General features: G+C 44.5%; 1 protein-coding gene across 1 annotated transcript in view; it reads right to left on the reverse strand.

Moving 5' to 3' along the window:
- The window catches only part of RAB33A (RAB33A, member RAS oncogene family), a 110,979-nt gene that overhangs the window by 71,950 nt on the left and 15,732 nt on the right, over positions 1 to 23,297 (reverse strand). The window lies entirely within an intron of this gene.

Here is a 23,297-nt window from a genome sequence, read left to right on the forward strand (position 1 = left end):
TGTGTTGTTTTTTTAATTGTTATATTGTTTGTGAAATGTGGTAGTAATTTTTTTTTCTTCTCTATTTTTGTCTTGTTCCAGGCTTTTGCTGTTTGGATTGTTGTAGGTTGCGTGTCTGTTTGCAGCTTGTGTAGTTGCTTGTGCTTGGTAAGTGAATGTATTTTGTACTACTTCCCCTTGATGTTTGTCTTTTTGAAAAAGGTTGTACTTCTAGCAGTTTGTGTGGCTCTGTGTTTTTTTTTTCAGCATTAGTGTTTGATGTGCACTTTGTTTTCTAATGTCATTTCTTTTTTTCTTTCTAGTGGGATTTCATTTCTTTTCGCTGTGTCTCAGAGTAGGTGCTGGTGAGTGTAGCTATATTTTGTAAGAGTGAAATTGTTTTGGATTGTATTTATCTTTTAGTAAAAGCCTTACCTTGTTTACTTCTTACTTTGCACAGTGTAGGTTGTTGTTCACTTGTGTGTGCAGTCTTCTTGCTTTGTAAGGATAATGGCTAGTCGCAGGATTACTGCTCAGCAGGTTCTTGGTTTGCTTTTTGAGTCTTCCTCGGACCATGGTTCAGAGTCTGAGTCCGATTCGGACTCCCAGGAAGCGGCAGAAGATTCAGGCAGTGAGTTTTCTCTTCGCATGGAATCATCATCATCGGATGATGACTCTTCTTCTAGTGCTGATGAAGGGCCTATGGTACAGGAGGACATTGTGTTGCCGGTAGTGGGCCAAGAGGCACCTGTGTTGCTGCCTAGGGCTGCAAGGTTTCCTTTCTTTTTACGTCGGCAAGAGGCAAGTGGGCTGGAGCCTGCACCCAAAAGGCTTCACATTGCTGTGGTGCGCAAAGGGGCATCTGGTGCTTTTCGTCTTCCTGCTGGTGTAGTGCAGCAAGAGGCATCTGGGGCTGTTAGGCTTCCCATTGGTGTAGAGCGGCAAGAGGCATCTGGGCCTGCTGGGTTTCCCGGTGGTGTAGTGCAGCAAGAAGCATCTCAGGCTGCTGGGCTTCCCGTTGGTGTAGTGCAGGAAGAGCCCTCTGGGGATGCTACGTCTTCTGTTGGTGTTGTGCAGCCAGAAGTATCTGTGGCTGTTAGGCTTCCCGTTGGAGAACAGCAGCAAGATGTTTCGGTGCTGCAGGCTGGGGTGGCTGCTCCCCCCGTTGATAGGGATGGCCTCTGGGTTCCCCCTGGCTTGGTGCAGCCGGCATTGCCAGAGTTCACTGGTGTTCCTGGGTGTAGAGTGAATACAGAGAATTTTCTACCAATTAATTTTTTTCAGTTGTTTTTTGACGATGTGTTTTTGCAAGAGATTGTTGAGCAAACCAATTTGTATGCAGAACAATATTTGAGGGCCAACAGTGCCAGCCTTAAGCCCTATTGTAGAGCAATCCGGTGGACTCCCACCAATGTTGAAGAGATGAAGAAGTTTCTGGGATTAACTTTTTTGATGGGCTTGATAAGGAAGTCATCAATTACTTCATATTGGTCCACTAGTCCCTTGATGGTAACAGCTATATTTCCAGCAGTCATAAGTCGTGATCGGTATACGCTTCTTCTTCGGATGATGCATTTTGCTGATAATAGTTTAGCGTTGTCACGCGATCACCCTGATTGTGACCGTTTGTTTAAAATTCGGCCTGTCCTTGATCACTTTGTTGATCGTTTTTCTGAGATTTTTGTCCCTGGTAAAGAAATTGCAGTGGATGAGTCTTTGGTGTTGTTCAAGGGCCGCTTGGTTTTTAGGCAATACATTCCTAGTAAGAGGTCACGCTATGGAATCAAACTGTATATGCTGTGTGACAGTGAGACTGGATATGTCTACAATTTCAGGGTGTACACTGGTAAGGAGTCCCGCATTAACCCTCCTGGTTGTCCTTCTACTTTTGGAGTAACTGAGAAAATTGTGTGGGAACTAGGTAGAGGATTATTTAACAAAGGCCATCATTTATATGTAGATAACTTCTACACTGGTGTGCAGTTGTTCAAGGAGTTGGCCAAAGTGGGCACTGTTGCTTGTGGCACAATGCGCAGTAACCGTAAAGGTTTCCCAAAGGAACTTGTTTGCAAAAGGCTTGTGCGGGGACAGTCTACGGCATTGCGATGTGGGGAGCTTTTAGCTGTGAAGTATTCAGACAAGAGAGATGTGTACATGCTGACTACTATCCACGATGAAAGTACTGTACCTGTGCCTGTTTGGGGTCAGGGTGCTGAAGTGCGCAAACCTGTGTGCATTCTAGCTTACAATAAGTTCATGGGTGGTGTTGACAGAGTAGATCAGAGGTTGGAACCTTATGCTGCTCTTCGAAAGGCTTACGTTTGGTACAAGAAGTTGGCTATCCATCTGTTCCACTTGGCATCATTTAATGCTTTCGTTGTGTACCAGAAGTCTTGTCCTGAGACGAAGATGACTTTTCTTAAGTTTCAGGAGTCTATAATAGGCAGCCTTGTACTTGTGCAGCAGGCAAGTGTTCCTAGATTTGGAGTGGTGGACGAAGTGGCTAGATTGCAAGATCGCCACTTTCCTGAATCTATTCCTTCCACTACTGCTAGAGACTTTCCGACTAGAAGATGCAGAGTCTGTTGGCGAAGAGGCGTGCGGAAGGAGTCTCGTATATACTGTCCTGACTGTCCTTCTAAGCCTGCATTGTGTATGTCAGCTTGTTTTAAATCGTACCACACGCAAAAGAACTATTGGGAGTTTGAATGAGCTGTAAAGTGAATTGCCTGGTCTGCATTCTGTAAAACATTTTTAGTTTGTTTCAAGGATTGGCATTAGTGCAAAGTTTTTATTTTAAGAATTTGTGTTACCTGATTTGTAGGTATTTCCATTTGTTTAGTGTTATTTTCAAAAAAAGAATTCTAAATGTGTTTGTGGTGTGTGCCGGCTGGTGCTTGGCTGGCGGTGTGTGTGGAGTTGCGCTTGGCTGGCGGTGTGTGTGGAGTGGTGCTTGGCTGGCGGTGTGTGTGGAGTGGTGCTTGGTTGGCGGTGTGTGTGGAGTGGTGCTTGGCTGTCTGTGCACGGAGTGGTGCTTTGCTGGCGGTGTGTGTGGAGTGGCGCTTGGCTGGTGGTGTTCGTGGAGTGGTACTTGGCTGTCTGTGCATGGAGTGGTGTTTGGCTGATGGTGTGTGTGGAGTGGTGCTTGGCTGGCGGTGTGTGTGGAGTGGTGCTTGGCTGGCGGTGTGTGTGGAGTGGTGCTTGGCTGGCGGTGTGTGTGGAGTGGTGCTTGGCTGGCGGTGTGTGTGGAGTGGTGCTTGGCTGGCGGTGTGTGTGGAGTGCTGCTTGGCTGGCGGTGTGTGTGGAGTGGTGCTTGGCTGGCAGTGTGTGTGGAATGGTGCTTGGCTGGCAGTGTGTGTGGAGTGGCGCTTGGCTGGTGGTGTTTGTGGAGTGGTACTTGGCTGGAGGGTGTGCGTGGAGCGGTGTTTAGCTGTCTGTGCACGGAGTGGTGCTTGGCTGGCGGTGTGCGTGGAGAGGCGCTTGGCTGGTGGTGTGCGCTGAGTGTTTGGCTGGCGGTGTGCATGGTCTGGTGCTTGGCTGGTGGTGTGGGTGGACTGGCGCTCGGCTGGCGGTGTGTGAGTAGTTACTTTCTGTTGGTCACTGCACACACTGCTTGTTGAGTAACACTCCACGCAGTCCATCAATTTGTGTAGTTCCAGTGTCAGAAATGTGGGCGTGTGAAAGTGATGGGCCCTTGAATGGCGCTGTTTGCTGGTGTGAGTGTTGAAATGTGATGGGTCCGCGGCTGGCGGTGTGAATGTTTTGAATGTGTCACACGTACGAAAGGTGTATGAATGGCCTGTAAAGAGGTTGGTGCCTTGACGTGGCTTTACAGCTCACGAGCTGTGAGTCAGTGGTTCAGTTTATCATACTTGCAATTATACACAGTGTATTTCATTTTTGTGAAATTACTTGCGTATACAATTGTATGTACTGAATCATCACTCACCCTCGTGCCAAATCCAACCAGTATGTGTGTGTGCTTGCGGATTAGATGGGTGTGCAGTAATAATTGTTTTTTTTCTCTTTCTGCATTAGGGTGTACCTTGTCCCTTATTGTGATTGTTGTAATGTGTTGCTTTTATTCCAGATGGTGTCAGTGGTCTTGTTTGTATCAGGTATGAAAGGTGCGTGAATGGCCTGTAAAACGGTTGGTGCCTTGTCGTGGCTTTACAGCTCACGAGTTGCGAGTCACTGGTTCGGTTTTTATGCATTTTTTTATTGACAGAGCATTTCATTTTTTTGAAATATCTTGTTAATAAAATTTTATATACTGAACCATCACTCGCCCTCGTGCCAAATCCAACCTGTATGTGTGTGTCTTTGAGGAATAGATAGCCGTGCTTGAATGTTTGACTTTTGAGTAACTCTGTTAAGGTGAGGTACCCTTTTACTCGGGAGAACAAGGGGAACGCTGGGTGGTAGGACATTTTTGCCGGCACGGCAATCCCACGGCAAAATGTTTGGAAAAGTGCTATTTTTACCTAATTAAGGTTTGCAAGGAGTTCTGGGTAGGAAAACATTGGGGGACCCACGCATGCCATACCTCCCTGGACTCCCCCGGGTGTCTATTTTTCAGAAATGTGTGGGTTTGGTAGGTTTCCCTAGAGGGCTGTCTCGCACGGGGCCAGAAACCCAGGTAACCCCTCTTGCAAAAGCTGGAGAATTCATGTCCACCAGCTTTTGCAAGAGGGGTTACCCGGGTTTTTGGCCCCGTGCGAGACAGCCATCTAGGGAAACCTACCAAACCCACACATTTCTGAAACGTAGACACCCAGGGGCTTCCAAGGAGGTATGGCTTGCGTGGATCCTCCAACGTTCCTTTACCCAGAATCCCTTGCAAACCTCATTTTTTGCTTAGAAAAAATCATTTTTTTTCACACGTTTTAGTGTGGGAAAGCGTGGCATCACTGGGCTCACACAAATTACCTCCCACCCAGCGTTCCCCAAGGTCTCCCGATAAAAATGGTACCTCACTTGCGTGGGTAGGCATAGCGGCTGCTTTAGGAAAAGGCCCAATTCATACTGTGGAGACGAAAACATTACCTTTAGCCAAATAATCTTATTTTTTGAGGGGGTCACCTGAGCTTTTGGCCCGGGGCTTGGCAGGCATCTTTGGAAACTACCAAACCCAAACAGTTCTGAGAACTAGACACCCGGGGGAGTCCAGTGTGGTATGGCATGCGTGGGTCCCCCAATGTTTTCCTACCCAGAAACCCCTGCAAACCTGAAATTTTGGTCCAAAAACCAACTTTTCCATACTTTTTTGGGTGGGATCTCGCTGCCGGAACAAATGTCCTACCACCCAGCGTTTCCCTTGTTCTCCCGAGTAAAATGATACCTCACTTGTGTGGGTGGGCCAAAGGCAAGTGACTTAGGCTGGGGTGCTTAATTTGTAAAACGTAAATATGAGTAAAAACTACTTTTTTCAAAATTCATTTTTGGGGTGTTCTGCTTTGGGGCACCCACACAAGTGAGGTATCCTTTTACTCGGGAGAACAAGGGGAACGCAGGGTGGTACGACTTTTTTGCCGGCACGGCGATCCCACGCCAAAAAGTTTGGAAAAGTGCAATTTTTACCTCATTTTAAGGTTTGCAGAGAGTTCTGGGTAGGAAAACATTGGGGGACCCATGCATGCCATACCTCCCTGGACTCCCCCGGGTGTCTAGTTTTCAGAACTGTTTGGGTTTGCTACTTTGCAAAGAATACCACCGAGCCCCGGGCCACAAATTCAGATCCCCCCCCCCCAAAATCAAGGCAGTTTTGCAATAAGGTAATGTAAATTCACCACCGTACGATTTGAACCGTTTCCTGTTGCAGCCACTATGTCTACCCACGCAAGTGAGGTACCGTTTTTTTCGGGAGACCTGGGGGCACGCTGGGTGAGTGGAAATTTGTTGATCCACGCAGATTCCAGAACTTTCCACCACAGAAATGTGAGGAAAATGTGTTTTTTTGGTCACATTTTTATGTTTTCAAGGGATTCTGGGTAACAAAACCTGGGGGTAGGCAGACGAGTCACCCCATCCTGAATATCCCTGGGTGTCTAGTTTTCAAAAATGTATAGGTTTGCTAGGTTTCCCTAGGTGCTGGCAGAGCTACGGCGCAAAAACAAAAGGTAGTCTTTTTGTCCGAATCGTGCTAAATTTCACTGGGAAATTGAGGTGCGACCATGCTGCGTTTTGCGCTGTTTTATGTCGCAGCCACTATGCCTACCCACGCAAGTGAGGTACCGTTTTTTTCGGGAGACCTGGGGGCACGCTGGGTGAGTGGAAATTTGTTGATCCACGCAGATTCCAGAACTTTCCACCACAGAAATGTGAGGAAAATGTGTTTTTTTGGTCACATGTTTATGTTTTCAAGGGATTCTGGGTAACAAAACCTGGGGGTAGGCAGACGAGTCACCCCATCCTGAATTCCCCTGGGTGTCTAGTTTTCAAAAATGTATAGGTTTGCTAGGTTTCCCTAGGTGCTGGCAGAGCTACGGCGCAAAAACAAAAGGTAGTCTTTTTGTCTGAATCGTGCTAAATTTCACTGGGAAATTGAGGTGCGACCATGCTGCGTTTTGCGCTGTTTCATGTCGCAGCCACTATGCCTACCCACGCAAGTGAGGTACCATTTTTTTCGGGAGACCTGGGGGCACACTGGATGGATGGAAATTTGTTGATCCACGCAGATTCCAGAACTTTCCACCACAGAAATGTGAGGAAAATGTGTTTTTTTGGTCAAATGTTTTTGTTTGAAAGGGATTCTGGGTAACAAAACCTGGGGGTAGGCAGACGAGTCACCCCATCCTGAATTGCCCTGGGTGTCTAGTTTTCAGAAATGTATAGGTTTGCTAGGTTTCCCTAGGTGCTGGCAGAGCTACGGCGCAAAAACAAAAGGTAGTCTTTTTGTCCAAATCGTGCAAAATTTCACTGGGAAATTGAGATGCAACCATGCTGCGTTTTGCGCTGTTTTATGTCGCAGCCACTATGCCTACCCACGCAAGTGGGGTACCATTTTTTTCGGGAGACCTGGGGGCACACTGGGTGGATGGAAATTTGTTGATCCACGCAGATTCCAGAACTTTCCACCACAGAAATGTGAGGAAAATGTGTTTTTTTGGTCAAATTGTTTTGTTTGAAAGGGATTCTGGGTAACAAAACCTGGGGGTAGGCAGACGAGTCACCCCATCCTGAATTGCCCTGGGTGTCTAGTTTTCAGAAATGTATAGGTTTGCTAGGTTTCCCTAGGTGCTGGCAGAGCTACGGCGCAAAAACAAAAGGTAGTCTTTTTGTCCGAATCGTGCAAAATTTCACTGGGAAATTGAGTTGGGCCATGCTGCGTTTTGCGCTGTTTCATGTCGCAGCCACTATGCCTACCCACGCAAGTGAGGTACAATTTTTTTCGGGAGACCTGGGGGCACGCTGGGTGGGTGGAAATTTGTTGATCCACGCAGATTCCAGAACTTTCCACCACAGAAATGTGAGGAAAATGTGTTTTTTTGGTCAAATGTTTTTGTTTGAAAGGGATTCTGGGTAACAAAACCTGGGGCTAGGCAGACGAGTCACCCCATCCTGAATTTCCCTGGTTGTCTAGTTTTCTAAAATGTATAGGGTTGCTAGGTTTCCCTAGGTGCTGGCAGAGCTACGGCGCAAAAACAAAAGGTAGTCTTTTTGTCCGAATCGTGCTAAATTTCACTGGGAAATTGAGGTGCGACCATGCTGCGTTTTGCGCTGTTTCATGTCGCAGCCACTATGCCTACCCACGCAAGTGAGGTACCATTGTTTTCGGGAGACCTGGGGGCACGCTGGGTGGGTGGAAATTTGTTGATCCACGCAGATTCCAGAACTTTCCACCACAGAAATGTGAGGAAAATGTGTTTTTTTGGTCAAATTTTATGTTTGAAAGGGATTCTGGGTAACAAAACCTGGGGGTAGGCAGACGAGTCACCCCATCCTGAATTGCCCTGGGTGTCTAGTTTTCAAAAATGTATAGGTTTGCTAGGTTTTCCTAGGTGCTGGTTGAGCTACGGCTCAAAAACAAAAGGTAGTCTCTTTGTCCAAAGAGCTTAAGATTTCACTGGGAAATTGAGGAGCGACCACGTTGCATTTTGTGCCGTTTCCCGTCGTAGGCACAAGGCCGACCCACACAAGTGAGGTACCATTTTTTTCGGGAGACCTGGGGGCACGCTGGGTGGGTGGAAATTTGTTGATCCACGCAGATTCCAGAACTTTCCACCACAGAAATGTGAGGAAAATGTGTTTTTTTTGTCAAAATCTGAGCTTTGCAAGGGATTCTGGGTAACAAAACCTGGAGGTAGGCAGTCGAGTCATCCCATCCTGAATTCCCCTGGGTGTCTACTTTTCAAAAATGTATAGGTTTGCTAGGTTTCCCTAGGTGCCGGAAGAACTAGGGTGCAAAAACTACAGGTAGGCACTTTGCCAAAAAAGGGTCAATTTGTAACTGCAAAATTTAGGTGTGACCACGTTGCATTTTGCGCCGTTTCCTGTCGCAGGCACAAGGCCGACCCACACAAGTGAGGTACCGTTTTTATCGGGACACTTGGGGTAATTCAGATTTGTAAATCAACTGTTATTACCAATTGAGCTTTCTTGCATTTCTCCCTTTGAATGATATTGTGTAGAAAAAAAAACTTTATGAAAAATGACCAATAATTCTCATGCTAGTATGAGTATTCCCAACTTTGAAAATGTGCAATTATATACTGTTTCTGAACTCTATAATTTGTACCCAATTCATACATACATAGGTGTCTTTCATACAGATTATTCCATGTGTACATTTTCCAAGACAAAGTGCACTATACCCAGTAAATGAAAAAATACCATTGCAAGTTGCTGCTCAGTTTTTGGATCTGGGTTCGTCGGGTTCTTAGTGAAACTACAAGTCCCATATATCCCCACAACCAGGAAGGTCTAACGGATGTAACGATATATTGCTTTCCAAGAGCTGTCAAAATTAGAGAAAGTTATAGGTGAAAACGTTGAGACAAAAGGCTGTTGTTTTCAACAAATTTTCAAATATTCCAATATCTAACTGTTAGTTTCTATAACGAAACCTTCATGGATTTAGACAAATGACCCCTTTCTGAATTCAGAATTTTGTCTATTTTTCGAAAATGTAAAGCTTTCCAGGATCCATTATTGCTTTCAAACTCATTTCTACCATTAACTGGAAGGAGGTGGAAAGCTCTAAAAATAGCAAAAATAGGCTATGTCACAGAAAAATGCCAAAACGGAGTGAAAAATTTCGGTTCTCTGACAAAACACTGTCATTCCCTAAAAGCTGAGAAAATGGAGAATTCAGCCCCACAAACCCTGTTTTGATACCATTTTCAGGGGAAAAGCCAGAGGCTTTCATTTGCAGCCCGTTTTTCCCATTTTTCTGAAAAAAAACAAAAAAAACACTATATTTTGGTTAATTTCTGGGACCCCTCCAAGGGAATCCACAAACCCTGGGCGCCTTTAGAATCCCCATGATGTTGGAAGAAAAGGACGCAAATTTGGCGCGGATCCCTTATGTGGTCAAAAAGTTACAAGGGCCTAAGCGCGCACTACCCCAAAACACCAAAAAAAGCCTTAGCACAGGAGGGGGAAAAGGCCTAGCAGCGAAGGGGTTAAATGAACCTGGTACTCTTTGGATCAATAGAATAGTTTAAGGGGAGTGCTGAATGAAGCTCTATGTATATGTATACTAGCAGCCCGCCCGACCTTGTCCGGGAGCAATCAGGCTTCCCCGCCTGCCCCGTCCCCCGCCATGAGTCTTCAGGGCCCCCGCCTGCCCCGGCCCCCGCCTGCCCCGACACCCGCCTGCCCCGACATGGTTTGTGGGTCCCCCGGAGCCTTACCTCAGCCGCCGCTCCTCCCCCACGCTTCTCAGGTCACCACGCTCCTCAGTTCACCGCTCAACCGCTCCTTGCCGCTCGTCACCGCTCCTCCCCGCTTGTCCGCCGCTCCTTCCAGCGCCATGTCCGCCACTCCTCCTCGCGCTCCTGGACGCCGCTCCTCCCCACGCTCCTGACGTCAGCACGCAGGTCGCGGCCAGTGCTTCTTCGACGGGACTACTTTTTTTTTCGCTAAATTTTTTAAATAACGTATATTTTTTAACTTTATATAGCCTATGTCCATCTGCACACCCTGACGATTACAACGATGTATCGGGTGTGTGGATTGGCGCTGTGGTTCCCAAGTTTACCCGCCTCAAAGGTTCAAAGTTCTTCCTTTATAATAGTAGTATAGATGTACACGCAATAGGTTCTAATGTGTGAATAGCACCTTGGGTAGTAGGTGAATCGCACTGTACTAGGCCCCCAACAGATTCCGAAGTTGCATTTGATTGACACACAATAGACTTGAATACTTTGATACATACCTCTCTGTTGATTGTGTGGTAATATCCCTTTCGGGAACCACTACTACCCACCCGGACTCAATATATCGATTACTGTGCTCTTCCTCCCTTCAACAATGAACTGTTTCGGTAAAAAAAATATTTAAAAAATGCTATTTGCTGTACAGTGCTCCAAGGCCTTGGAGGCCCCGCGCAAGCAGCGGAAAACAATAAAAATACTTAAAGAAAGGGGGAGCAGACCAGTGCTATCATCCCCCCGCAGCAGGCCAATAGTTAACTTGAATGTCAACAGGCCGGTGCCAAGAGCCATCACTCAGTACCGGCGCAGGCACAGCAAGCCCACGTCAGTGGCCCGGGGAGGGAGACTCTGCTTGGACGCACCTCGCGATTGAAGGGGACGTTTTGAAGCAATAAATAGAAATTAGCCCTGGGGTGGTCACGTTACACTGACACAGCAAGACAGAGTTAAGTTACATCGATAAAAAGCAGAGAGTTTAAAATTAAAACATTATTTAGACATTGGATGGGGGAACCGTGGAAACAGCAGAAATAAAGATAGTCTATTCTGAAAGGAGATGCATTGTTTTAGGAAAAGGGATGGTGTATGTCAAATAAAATGCTATCCAGAGTCTTCAGAAAAGGAAATATGCTAATAAAACAAGGAGCCTAAAATGCATGCTGACACAAAAGGGTGCGTACATAAGACCATGACACTAACTCACTACTCCTGTGGCTCCATAAATATACAGACTGTATATTAATTGCATTTATATAGCGCGTGTTACCCCTGATGGGGTGTTGAAGTGCTTTTTTAGCAAGTAGCACGCTACTCTGGAACCCATAAAGCATTAGTGGTGAATTAGTATAATGAAATATGAAATTTGAGAAGTGGGCATGTTAGTCTGTTATTTTGATTGAAAATGATAGTGGAGGGATAGAAGAGTGAAGGATTTAGGCTTTTTTTGTTTGTTTTTTTTGTTTTGGAGGTCATAGCAGTAGGAGGAGGGTTGGGCTGAGTAAAAAAAGGATGTGGAGGGGAAGAGTCAGAGAGAAGAGTTTAGAAAGGTTTGCTTTGGGGGATTTGTATAGTAAAAGATGTCAGATGAAGCAAGGAGGGGTAGAGTAGGGGAGAGTCTAGAAAGGGTTATTTTGGGGATCATAGTAGTGGTATGGGATGAATGAGAGAGTGGATGTAGAGGATATATTGATGAAAAATGAAAAATAGGCTAGTGCATTAGAAAGAGTAGTAAAAAGATGTTTGAGATGAGTCAGAGTTGAGGTAGAAGGTATGTTGATGGAGGTATATATGATAAATAGCGTAGTGCATTGGATATGCTGAATTGGAAGAAATTAATAAATATATAGATCCACAAGTACATGGAAAGTATATAGATGCATAAAGGAAGTAAGTATATGTAGATTAAAGATGTTGATAGAGGTATAGGTTGAGAAATAGGGTAGTGCATTGAATATGCTTTTTTAGGAGAAAAGATGTATAAAGGAAGTAAGTTTGTATGACGGTACTATGCATACTAATACCACATGTGCCATTAGAACGCAGATATTACTGCGCTAGTAAGCCTACAATGACCTACCATTACAACGCACTCTTTTACCATGCATATGCCTTTACCACAGATGTCATTACAGTGCAAAGGCATGCATGCTAAAGGCATACACTTTGGAAAAGTGTCTAAGGTAAGTTACACTACCCTGCCCTACCCTAAACCAGCACCCTTGCATGACCTCCCCTGAGCCCCAGCCCTTGCAGTTTCCTAAACCCCTACGCCTGCACGACCCCCAGAGCCACAATCCTTTCCCTACCCTAAATCACTACCCCTGCACAACCCCAACCCCCAGTCCTCTCCCTAACCTAAACCCTAAAACTCTATCCTGCACGACCCCCCGACCCCCAGTGCTCTCCCTATTCTAAACCACTACCCCTGCATGGTTAGGCTGTAAACCCACATGAAGTATATACAAAGTATACACACCCCTATACAACAGGTCTCAAAAGCTCGACCTAACATTCTTTAGTAAGGGTGGAGAGAGTTCTTCATGAGGGGTATTCCCAAATGTTAGCATGGCCTTTCAAAAAGCACAGTCTAACCAGCTAGATTCAGCAAACTTCAATCTGTGGATTTTAATACATACTAGCTTCGGTTATGTACTCTCTGTTGCGTCCTGTTCGCAAGTAAATATTTTCCCTATGATGTAGGGCATTCCTATCACGTTAGAACCTTGAGTAGCCACAAGTAAAATGTACTATGCTTATAAGAAAATATAAATTATTAGAGATGTTGCTTTGCTGCATGGATACATAATACAGACCAAGGAGGGTGGCAACAGAGCTAAAGTGGGTGTGCATTTAGTGTCATCTGGATGGAAGGCCCTGCAAGAGTTATTAGTCGCCATTGACTGGCTGCAGTTTTCATGATGCCATAGTCTGTCTTTTAAAGCCAGTAAGCCATATCAACATAGCTCAATCAATCAATCAACAGCAATTATACAGGACATGGCTGCTTCAAGAGAAGCGTCCTGGGGCTCAAAGCAAAGAGACAGTAAGGCCAGACAGATTTGGTCATGAAGCCTAGTTTTTGATAGTTTGCATGACCGAGCCAGAGCCCTGTTTCATGAGAGTTTAATTGGGAGGGAATTCCAAAGTTTATCAGTCATTACTGAGAAAGATCTGCCACCCTGACTGACTTTGGCAAGCCAGGGAATGCACATAAGTCAGAGGTGGTTTGTTCTCAGCGATCTCTCCACTTGTACCTACCCAGTCTATGTCTCAAATGTCGAGGGCCCTTGCCTGTAAGGGCTCTGAAAGCCAAGGTCAGAGCCTTGAACTTGTTGCCACTGGGAGACAATGTAGCTGCTTCAGATGCAGTGAGATGTGATGGCAAAAAGGGACCAGTCAGATCTGCCTCGCAGCTGCATTCTGTAAGATCTGTAACATGCTTATCAGAAAGCTGGGGTGGGTGGCACCAGGAAAATATAGGCAGTTCGAGTGGTGAGGCAGGATAGCCTAAGCCTAAATATCTGGCAACTGAAGCAAATATAGCCTTGTCTGTCAATTGTCATATTCAGGTACAGCTCCTGACCCTCCAATTGGTTGCTAACGGAGTCCACGCTTGCATGCTCCAGAACTCCAGTTACTGTCTCAGTGGTGACATATCAGCCATCTGCTTGTATGCATGTGCTCAACCCAAGTGCCACACTACATATCCCCCTCAACTTACAACTGACAACACATGGTCATGCTAGTCACAGATACTAAATAAATTCATAATCAATACATCACCTAACAGTTTGTAATCTTTTGGAAAGCGGAGGCCTTAACGGGGCTTCCAATTTTGTACCCGCCTGGACAGCACAAATGACTGAGTCATTGTGGCCTCACTGCTTCACCAGTCTCTGTTCGGCAGCTCCTGATCTTCATACTGTAGGAACTGAGCCACTGGTGGCTAGTTTCACTGTTCCTACTCTGGATCATCTCCTAAAGAAAAATAGGGGTCAGACTTCCTTATTCCTTCAACGAGGTTGGTGAACACAGATGCACTTTTTTGGAACACTGAAACACTGCATTATAAAATGTACTGTTGTGATTGTTCAGGGTGTAAACTCAAAAAGGTGTTCAGAACTTTCCGCATGGATGCCTATCTCCGACTAGGATATCATCCCCATAGCAGATGTCAGAATGTTCGAGCCTGCTTTTGCTATCGCAAGCTTATTGGTCGATAGGCTTTAAAAAAACTGCCACTGGGGTCCAGACATTAAAGTTCCCACTGAGCTTCCGCCAGTGTCCCGAACAGCAGGGTCTAACAATAGGAAATAATTTAATATGGATGTCGGGGTGCACTAGGTGGTGTGGTGTGTTTTGGTTTACTCTTACAAATGTTTCACTTAATTGTCTAGCCTTGTTCCACAACAATCTTCAGTACTTTATTCAATGATTGTGTAACGCATTCCACTACACCATTTGATTGTGGCCATCTCAGAGTAATTTTCTAATGCTCTCAGATATTCGTGACCCCAAGAAATGATGCTCTGTTGTCCAGCTGAGATGGCCAAGAGTACATCTGATGCTAGTATTTTCTTCAGAAGATCTTTGCTCTGATGGATGCCGTCACATGTGCTATACTCATTTCAAGTGTACTGGCTAATGGCAGCATAGATACGTGTCTAGTGGAGCGTTAGCTTGAATCTGTCACAGCATGAGGAACTGCTGCCTGACTATTACATTCATCAACATCTGAATCAATTAAGGCTCTAACAGGGAGTCTTGGTATCTAAATTAAATTTTGCAGCCTCTGGACGATCTGTTGAGAAATTATATCAGGACTATTGCCTCTTTGCTCCCCTTCAAGTTTAGGGTATTGTTTCTGACTGGGGCATATGACCAATCATCATGTTCTTCGGTTAGGACTTTTAGGGATCTTTTTGCCATGGTGGCTGGCCCTCTGCTGTCTCATCACCTATCATACAGTTTTATTCCTGAGCTTGCTTTCCCTTGCTTGGAATGACTCATCTGCACGATTTATCGCTTTCATTTACGCCAACCCGTCTCATATTGGGGGCACTTCTATCAAATGGCCTGCTCTGTACGACTAACTCTATACTAATAGTTTTTGTGTCTTCTGGTTCTGTCTTAGAGCCATGAGGGCTAAGCCCGACTCCATTATCACACTCCAGTATTTGACTACTTGTGATATCTGCATAGAGTGAGCATATTGTTTGACACCATTCAAGGTTCCTGGAGTGTGAGCAACCCGAGAACTGATGATCTACAGGCTTGCATTATTTGTGCTCTCATCGCTCTGGTTGTGTTATGGTCAGTGTAGGTGCAGGAGAGTCTTCGTAATCTAGAATACATTATTGATGGGGTTGCCTTCAAGCTGTTGAGTTTGACACTGCACCAATCTCTTACTGTCTGGATTCAACTAACGACTAAAATGCGCTAATAAAGTGGCCACCACTGCATTACAGTTTCATCTCCTGTGTTGGGTAGGTTGTGGAACAGCTTGAAGCTCTCCTCCCCTGTATAAGGCAGAAGTCAGGGAGCCTTTCACTCTGATCTTTCTCCCTCGTTACCACAAAATTATTGAGGAAGGCCATCCACACAATTCACAAGGGTGCTGCTATGACAGAACGTTCTCTCATAGGCGGCAGCAGGCGTGCAATTGAACCAATATGGATGCCAGATGTGGGCTTTGCACCTTTCATCAGTAGAAATAGGCTCACCTGGTTAAAGAACAGTGCCTCCTTGTCCTCCTCCATCCATACCTGCTCACGTTAGTGCTACAGGACAGCCTCGGATACCTGTGTGCAGTGTTAGGTTCTGCTAAGCAAGAGCATAAGTGTACTTGTTTCTACTGTGGACACCACTGTTTATTTTCACTTTTAGTGTTCAATATCATTGTTATTTTTCATTGTCTTGCTTTCCTCTTTGTATGCCCTGCGTCTTCTATTATTTCAGGACTTCCCTGGGACATTCGATACAACCCTGTAGTGGTGCGTCTTATAGTTACTAGTGTGAGTTTTGATGTGGTACTTCTTCCAAATATTTTCTTTTCATTTATGTTTTCATCTGCGTGTTTCCTCTCAATTCATCAAAGTTTGCCTGCCTGCATGAACACTTGTTTAGCATTTCTGCAGTTGAATCGGTGTGAAGGAAGAAGAGTGCACTGATTAGGGAAAATAGGTGCTGTATGCTTGTGGTGCTGGGTCAGGGTAACGATGATAGTAACCTGCAACACAACTTCCGCAGCAGGGATTCTTCCTGGTGGAAGGTGCGAATTGGGTTTGCGTCCTCACCACCAGTGCTGCGTTGTAGATACTCCATGCGGGTGCTACTGGGACTAGGCAGGTATACTCCTATGTTGGCCATGTTTGCATTCGGTTTTGCTGATCCTATGGTACAATTGTGTGATAGCATGGATTGTATTATGTGCCGATACCAACAATGTGCAAGTCTAAAACTGGGGACAAAATGTGTGAGACCGGATTCCAATAGAAACATTGGCCCAGGGGATATTAACAACTCAATGCCAAAGACTGCCATCATTTCATCGCTGTGAGGTCTTAGTGATGTACTAGTGGGCACTACTGCTGTTTGACGGGCCAACCCCGCATCATTACAGACATGGTATCCAATACTGAACATTTCACCTGCAAATGATGGTTTCCAGATGTCTTGATCTAGTTATTTCAGTGTAACAAAATGAGACTACCCTTCCCAGAATGCATTAGTTTATCTTACTAAAACCCCGGACTGTAAATGTCTTATATGAGCTAGAGGAATGGGTTCATATATTTGGCCTATGGAACTCAGGGCACTAATGCCAATCTGCTTTTACACGCTTTATCTAGAACGAATGGTCTGAAAGAAATAATTGGGGCAGATTGAAACTAGTCTTGTAGCAGTGAACGAAATTGAATTCAGTCCTGACCTTTCATTTTAGTTTAAAAGGCCTTAAGATGCACCATTTGCCCTGAACTTCCCTAAAGATACATTAAGGTAAAGGGGTCTCTTAGGGACCTTTTCCGGTCTGCTAACGGGTTACTGCCACTTTTCAATTGGTGGTAAGGTATTAATGCTTTGCGACCGGAATTTGGTTCCATAACATTACTTACATACTACTCGAAATTGGTATCTGGAAGGGTTGCTCTAAACATGCAACTTCCAAATACAAATAACGAATAGCTAATGTAAATTGCGATTCAGTAACAAGTTACCAAATCACATTTTGCCTCTGGTACATTTAAATAGTTTTTTTGCAGTCGCAAATGGGTCGATTTTGTGAATAGGGCAGCTTAAGACTTGAAAAAACCTTGGCACATCTGGCTCAAAGAGACAAGTCAGGGGCCTCGTGCCTATATGTGGGGTAGATTTTTTATTAAACATTGAGCAAATGCTTAGTCTATTAAATAAAAATATAGTTTTTTGTACAGCAGACATACTGAACTCACATTTTTTAAAGGGGCTCTCGTGTGTGAGAATGAAGAAAAAGGCGACACTGTGAAATAAAATATTTGCCCAGGATCGCACAATTTAAGACCAGTTTATGGGTCTAGAGCATTACAGTTAGGCCGAGCAGATTATTCAAGTCACTAGACCAACAAGTATTTTTATGATGTTTCGAGGCTTGCTTTAATGTCTTACTCTTTCACGTTCTGTTCCACCATCTGAAGTGGCCGAGGTGGAGTGCGGCGTTGTGCAAAACTTCTAATAAATAAATGTTATTTTCTGGCTCGGATGACATTTGTTAACCTACCTGCCCTCATGATGGAACACATGCAGGTTGATGACAACCCTCTTTATACTGAGTCGGAGTCAACAAAATTTTGCATTTTGGAACTTGTAACTTGTGTTTTCTATGTAGGTGCGGCCCGTAAGTTTCAGGGTTAATTGTCATAACACAGGATCAATTGTCAGTTATATAGCGAGGATACAATTCCTAACTGTATTATGTTTTTTAAGCAATTTTTTGTTTTTTCTAATAAAAAAAAAAATAGCATCCTGTTCAGAAATGTATTTTGAAGCAATCAATGTGCAGATGTGTACAGCAAGCAAGGAGAAAGTCAGCAAAATCCTATAACAAAACTTGTAGTACCCAAACTCCTACCCAGAAAACACATCCAAATTCCTGCTGCATGCTGCTTTGATCAAGGAACATACATTGCAATAAGTACAATTAATCTAATAGATGTAGAGGGTTGAGTCTGGAAAAATAATAATATTCCTATTTATCGACATCACACTAAAGGGTCCCCTGATTGATGCAGTAGCTGTGGCAGTATCGTTCTGGGCCGTGTGGATAACGTTTTATTTAGATTTGTCACCTCAGTTCTAGAAACAAAGCTACCACATCTCAGCAGATTCAGAAGGGTTTGGACTGTCAGCAGTAAATTTCAGAGCATTTTACTCCACTGGAGTCCATGAACCCACAATGTTAGCCCAACCCACTACATTTTGAACGCGTGTCAATGTCCAGTTCATGTAAATTCTGTACCTAGCCAGCAACAATGCAAAGAAAGGTCACCCTATATTGAGGATACATCTTTATTTTCCGTACTACAATGCAGGATTAACAGAGCGACTCTCTGCTCATGTTTTTTCTTCCTATGTCTCTATCCATGCATTTCTCCCCTTGCTGCTTCTCTTCCCTTCCTGCCCAGCATGCTCTCCTAAGTGATAATTGAGTGTGGTGGCCACCTCATTTCGATGGCATGGCTGACACTATTTTTTTTAGGATGTTATAGCGTGGTCAAGGGTGTCCTTGAAGCAAAAAAGGAGGATTGCACTGTTTGAGGAGACAGGTTATTTAAAGGCAATCCTCTCTTGGGAGTCGGGACGAGCAAAGTTACATGAGTTTGTTGGGGATGAAAAGTCAACCAGTACAGAGTTTGAAAAGATGGATTGGGGTGACCAAGAAAGGCGGTGCATTCAATAGAATCTGCTTCTACTGACTTTAAGGAGATATAACCTGCAGATAGGGTTTTGCAGCTCGTGTGGATAAAATTACTCTAGGATCAGAAACATCATTATACGCTCACACTTTTTTCTGAAGTCACTTGAACGAGGCAGCCACCCACTTGGTTACAAGTTACAAAGCACAGATACAAGGAAATAAGGAAAATGTTGAAGGATTAGCTAAGTGCCCAAATAAGTTGTGATGAAACATTCTCTCTTTTCTTGGGGCTTTTATAGTGATGTGTGCATGGCCTCACTTCTGTGGTACTATCAATCCAAGAATGTTCTGTGGCGAGCGCTTGGGTTGGAAGCAGCCGACAGATATACATCAGTTGTTTGGCCATCATGGATTTGTGAAGGCAGATGGTAGCCCAAGACACTGCCTTAATCACTGGTGTGTAAACAAGATAAGGCTCCCGCACTCCCAATGCATGAAAACTTGCAAACAGATTTTCCATCCCTTTTTCAAATAAACGACATCTGAATGCCCACTATGTAAGCAAGAGTGAGTCAGGCAAACAGAGATATCTGACCAGAAGGCGAAGCGATACAATGTACACTGTAATTGTTCTTCTCTGCTCTTACTTCAAGTCTCCAAGGTTGAAGGCCGTCTTTGAATGAATAACATTCTTAGCGAGAAAAACGATTACAAAAAGCTTCAAAACAGAACAGATTGAAATCGTTTCTAACTAGTAAATCTGACAGAAGTTAAAATTAATAACAAAAGACAACACATGCATTTCGTAAACTGTCTTTAAAAAACATTGTAGCAGTTCTACCATCTGTCAAAACACGCAGGAGCCCATGTTTCAGTCTCAACAGCAGAAGGAAAACAAATTTCTTCTACTTTATAGTTTGGAAACTAGAAGTTCCCACAGCATGCAAATACTTTCCTCCAGCCGAGAATGAAGAACATGGTGAGATACCAGTTTTGCAACTGGCGCCGTAGCCACTCTCCATTTCCAGGCATGGGCAGTGTGGCTGCTGCAGGTTAAGAGCACTAAATGTCCGAGACCTGAGAAAACATGCATCCGAGAACAAAGACAGAGAGCAGTTCCTCACTCCGAAGAACGCCAACGCAAGGGTCTACTGATTGGCCACCTTTCCCGCCGCATCATTTTGATTGCAACTCCTCCTTATTTAAGACACCAAGTTACCTTCGCCAAATCAGTGTAACATCTGGGCAGTTACCTGAACTGTGACCACAATAGATCTAAATCCGGGCCAGTACCTACCAGTGCCACCCTCCAGCACAAGAGCTTCGGTTGAATCATGGCAATTCATGACCTCAAAGCAATATTATGAAGCGGCCCTATTTCAAGATATCATGTATTTCTAGGTTAAAGTACAGATTGCCTTTAACAGACTCACTGCAGGACTGTGAAAACCGAAACACCACTGCACCCTGGGTCGAACTGGGACAGAAAATAGGCCCGGCACGAAAATGTGCCCCCCTTCGACCCCATTAGAAAAATCATACAGCTATAAAAGTGTCCCATGGTTGCAAATAGGGGCAGTTTTAAATTTATAAAGACAAGCTGTTTAAGTGTTTTGCAAGGTATGGAAGACTGCATGCATTTATGCTTCCTACAGGCAAGGTTTATGGCTGTATTGGGGAAATACAACAGGTGCACAAACAACAACAAAAACAGCCCATTTACTGATCTGGGAGAAAAGTTCTTTGGGCAATGCCAGACTGCCCTATGGGCCAATCCGACTTCAAGGCATCCTAATTGAGTTATCAGATTATGACTTCCACTTGTGTGACACAATCTCTCGGCACATCCTTCATCGGCTACTTCAAACCTCCCCGCTTCTTCCTTCCATGGTTAAGAGTGGCAATGGGTGCCTCACGACTGAGTTTAAGGACTCTGGAACCATTCGCTCAGTTTGTGGAGTTTTCTGCACTCCGCGGAGTGCAGAAAACTCCGATTCGCGATGTGCAACAGAGTTTTTTCCCCGCTCGCGATTGCGAACGGTAAGTTCACGAGCTGCCGCTTGGGTAGAATTTCTACCCGAGCAGCAAGAATACCAGCACAAACTGCACTGCACTCTGCCACTCACTGAACTTCGCAGAGTTTTTGTTGCAACTTCGCAGACATCTGCGTAGCAAAACTCTGAACTACGCTCAGGCCTGCTTAACGCCCCTTCACACTAGAGCTTCAGCTTCACTCATGCCTATCAATAAGGTCCTAAACCCTTCTACTAAGCCCCACTCCACAAATACCAAAACCACTTCTCCTATGACAGATGAACCATGCCTACAGGGAATACAGTGTATAAAAGGGAAACTCAGATAGCACCCAAATATACCTTACCCTCAGCTTCAGAGAGGGAAAGAGCCAATCCAAACTCCCTCCAACCCTCCCATTAATCAAGTACATCCGAGAGAGATGTAAAAGCTACCTCTAGCATAAAATCCAGTGTTCGCACACATTGTTGCAAAGCTTTAAACACGAAATTCCTCTGTAAACCTCCAAACAATTAATCAATGTAACCTTCTGGTTGGTTACCTGCGAGAGTGAAGGTTTACTGACTGGCTGTTAACTGCTCCAGCATAACCCAGGAGGTGTGGCACTGCTTTTTCAAATCCTCTAAGTTCACCTACATAGAACTTTCAGCTATGTCTCCCAAAACACATCTTACAATGCGTCTCCCACACCCCAGCACGATGGAGTACCCATGTATGCGCTCTACCAGTAAGTCAGGATGGTTTACTGCCTACTAGTGCGATACATGGCCTCCCAACGCTTTACATGAAGTACTACGGTCTGTTACAAGCCATGCGATGCACCCTAGAAAGCAGGGCTAGCAGTTACGAGTTCTCTCCAGCTCCACCAGACAGATGTGTGTTTTTTTCCTCTGTCCAGTACCACAGTTAAGTAAAATATAATGGCTTTTTGTACCCCTTGCTTAAAATCCCAGTATTAAATAATGTCTAGAGATGCCACAGGACATGCCTAGTACACAAGAATCAAGTCTGTCCTGGTGATGTATTAGGTGAACTCCACATAATCTAACGTCAGTAACTGCCTAGTGCTGCATCTCTTCTAGCTTTCTAGAAATAGGTGTTGCTGATCCTGTTATGTGCCTCTTCGGGCACCCCAGGGCTGTTTAATGGAGGTTTTTAAAAAAGGGCAGTGGCTTGTGGTGCATTGTGTGCACTGTTCAACACTTGGAATTAAGGGTTGGCAAGAGATGTGCTGTGATCCTTGGTGTGCCCGAGAATCCAATAATATCTTCTGACCAGCTTCCCCAGAATTAAGCTCTGGTTTAATGGCACACTGTGGAGAGCAAAAACACCTTGGCACTTTTCAGAATTTTCATATTCCACTGCCCACCAATACCTCTGCGACACCATAGGTAGTGCTATATATCACATCCGATGTCACAAACAATTTCAGAGTTCTCATGCCACATATACTGCTCAGTCAAACCCTTGACCTTTTACATCTGTTAAGCAGGTGATTATAGGAAAACAATTTATTTATGGCATTTAATTCCATTACTTTCTTTACAGGCCACCCTCGTCACTATACCTATTCCTGTCACCTTGGAATGTCACATTTTGTGTCTTAACATTTGAAATATAAACACAGACCTATTGACTTTACCAAAACCTGGCATGTCTGGGAGGTCCTCAGTGCAGCAAATAGGGGTGCTTGAGGGCAGCTGCGGTTCGGGGTCCCAAACATGGACTGTTGCCTGGAGGCAGCACTAACCCTGCTTAAAATCAAATCTGCATTCACATGTGCTTTGTTGATACACAGATCTCTGCACCATGGCAGCATCTGCCTTTATTGCTCTGAGCATCTATCCTTGCAGAGCAGTGTCCTCAATTGGGCGACGTGGAGCTAGGAGATTTTGTAATCATAGTTGTGGCTTATAGTAGGTGGCCAAGGGAGAAGCACAAAAATAATTTGGACAGGTTCGAAGGTAGGCGATATCAGGGACCAACGTCTGAAGATGTTCCATGTCCAGTGCGAGTAGCGACTCCAGTAAAGTTTTTCTTTTAATTCTTGAAACTTGGGATATTGATATTATGAAAAGCGAAGGTAGTAAAATACAAAGAATTCCAGGGAAGAATATACCTTACTAGGGCCAACCATTAAATTTCAACAGTAACATCACAAGGCTGACTCCACCATCTGAATTAATTCAGAAAGTCCAAAATACCACTGAATAACTCTCAGAAAGGAGAGGGGCTGACTACTTTACACCCTCAATCTCCCTCTGTGAAATCCTATACCTAGAATATATTTATAGAATGCACTCCAACCACTAAGGTTTGCTGGCACTCACAGGAAACTTTAGTAAATGTCCATCATAATAATAAAGTTCGAGGGCTAAATCAGAAAAAGATAGATCTTCACTAAAGCGGATACCCTGTAGTAGGCCAAAACATTTGGCAGGAGGATAAATATACTATCACTGGAAAGTTGCCATTTGTCAAGTAGAGTCCACAAAGGCAGTAAGTGCCAGAGAAAG

Source organism: Lissotriton helveticus, chromosome 4_1 (assembly GCF_964261635.1).
Source record: "Lissotriton helveticus chromosome 4_1, aLisHel1.1, whole genome shotgun sequence".
NCBI classification, from domain to species: domain Eukaryota; kingdom Metazoa; phylum Chordata; class Amphibia; order Caudata; family Salamandridae; genus Lissotriton; species Lissotriton helveticus.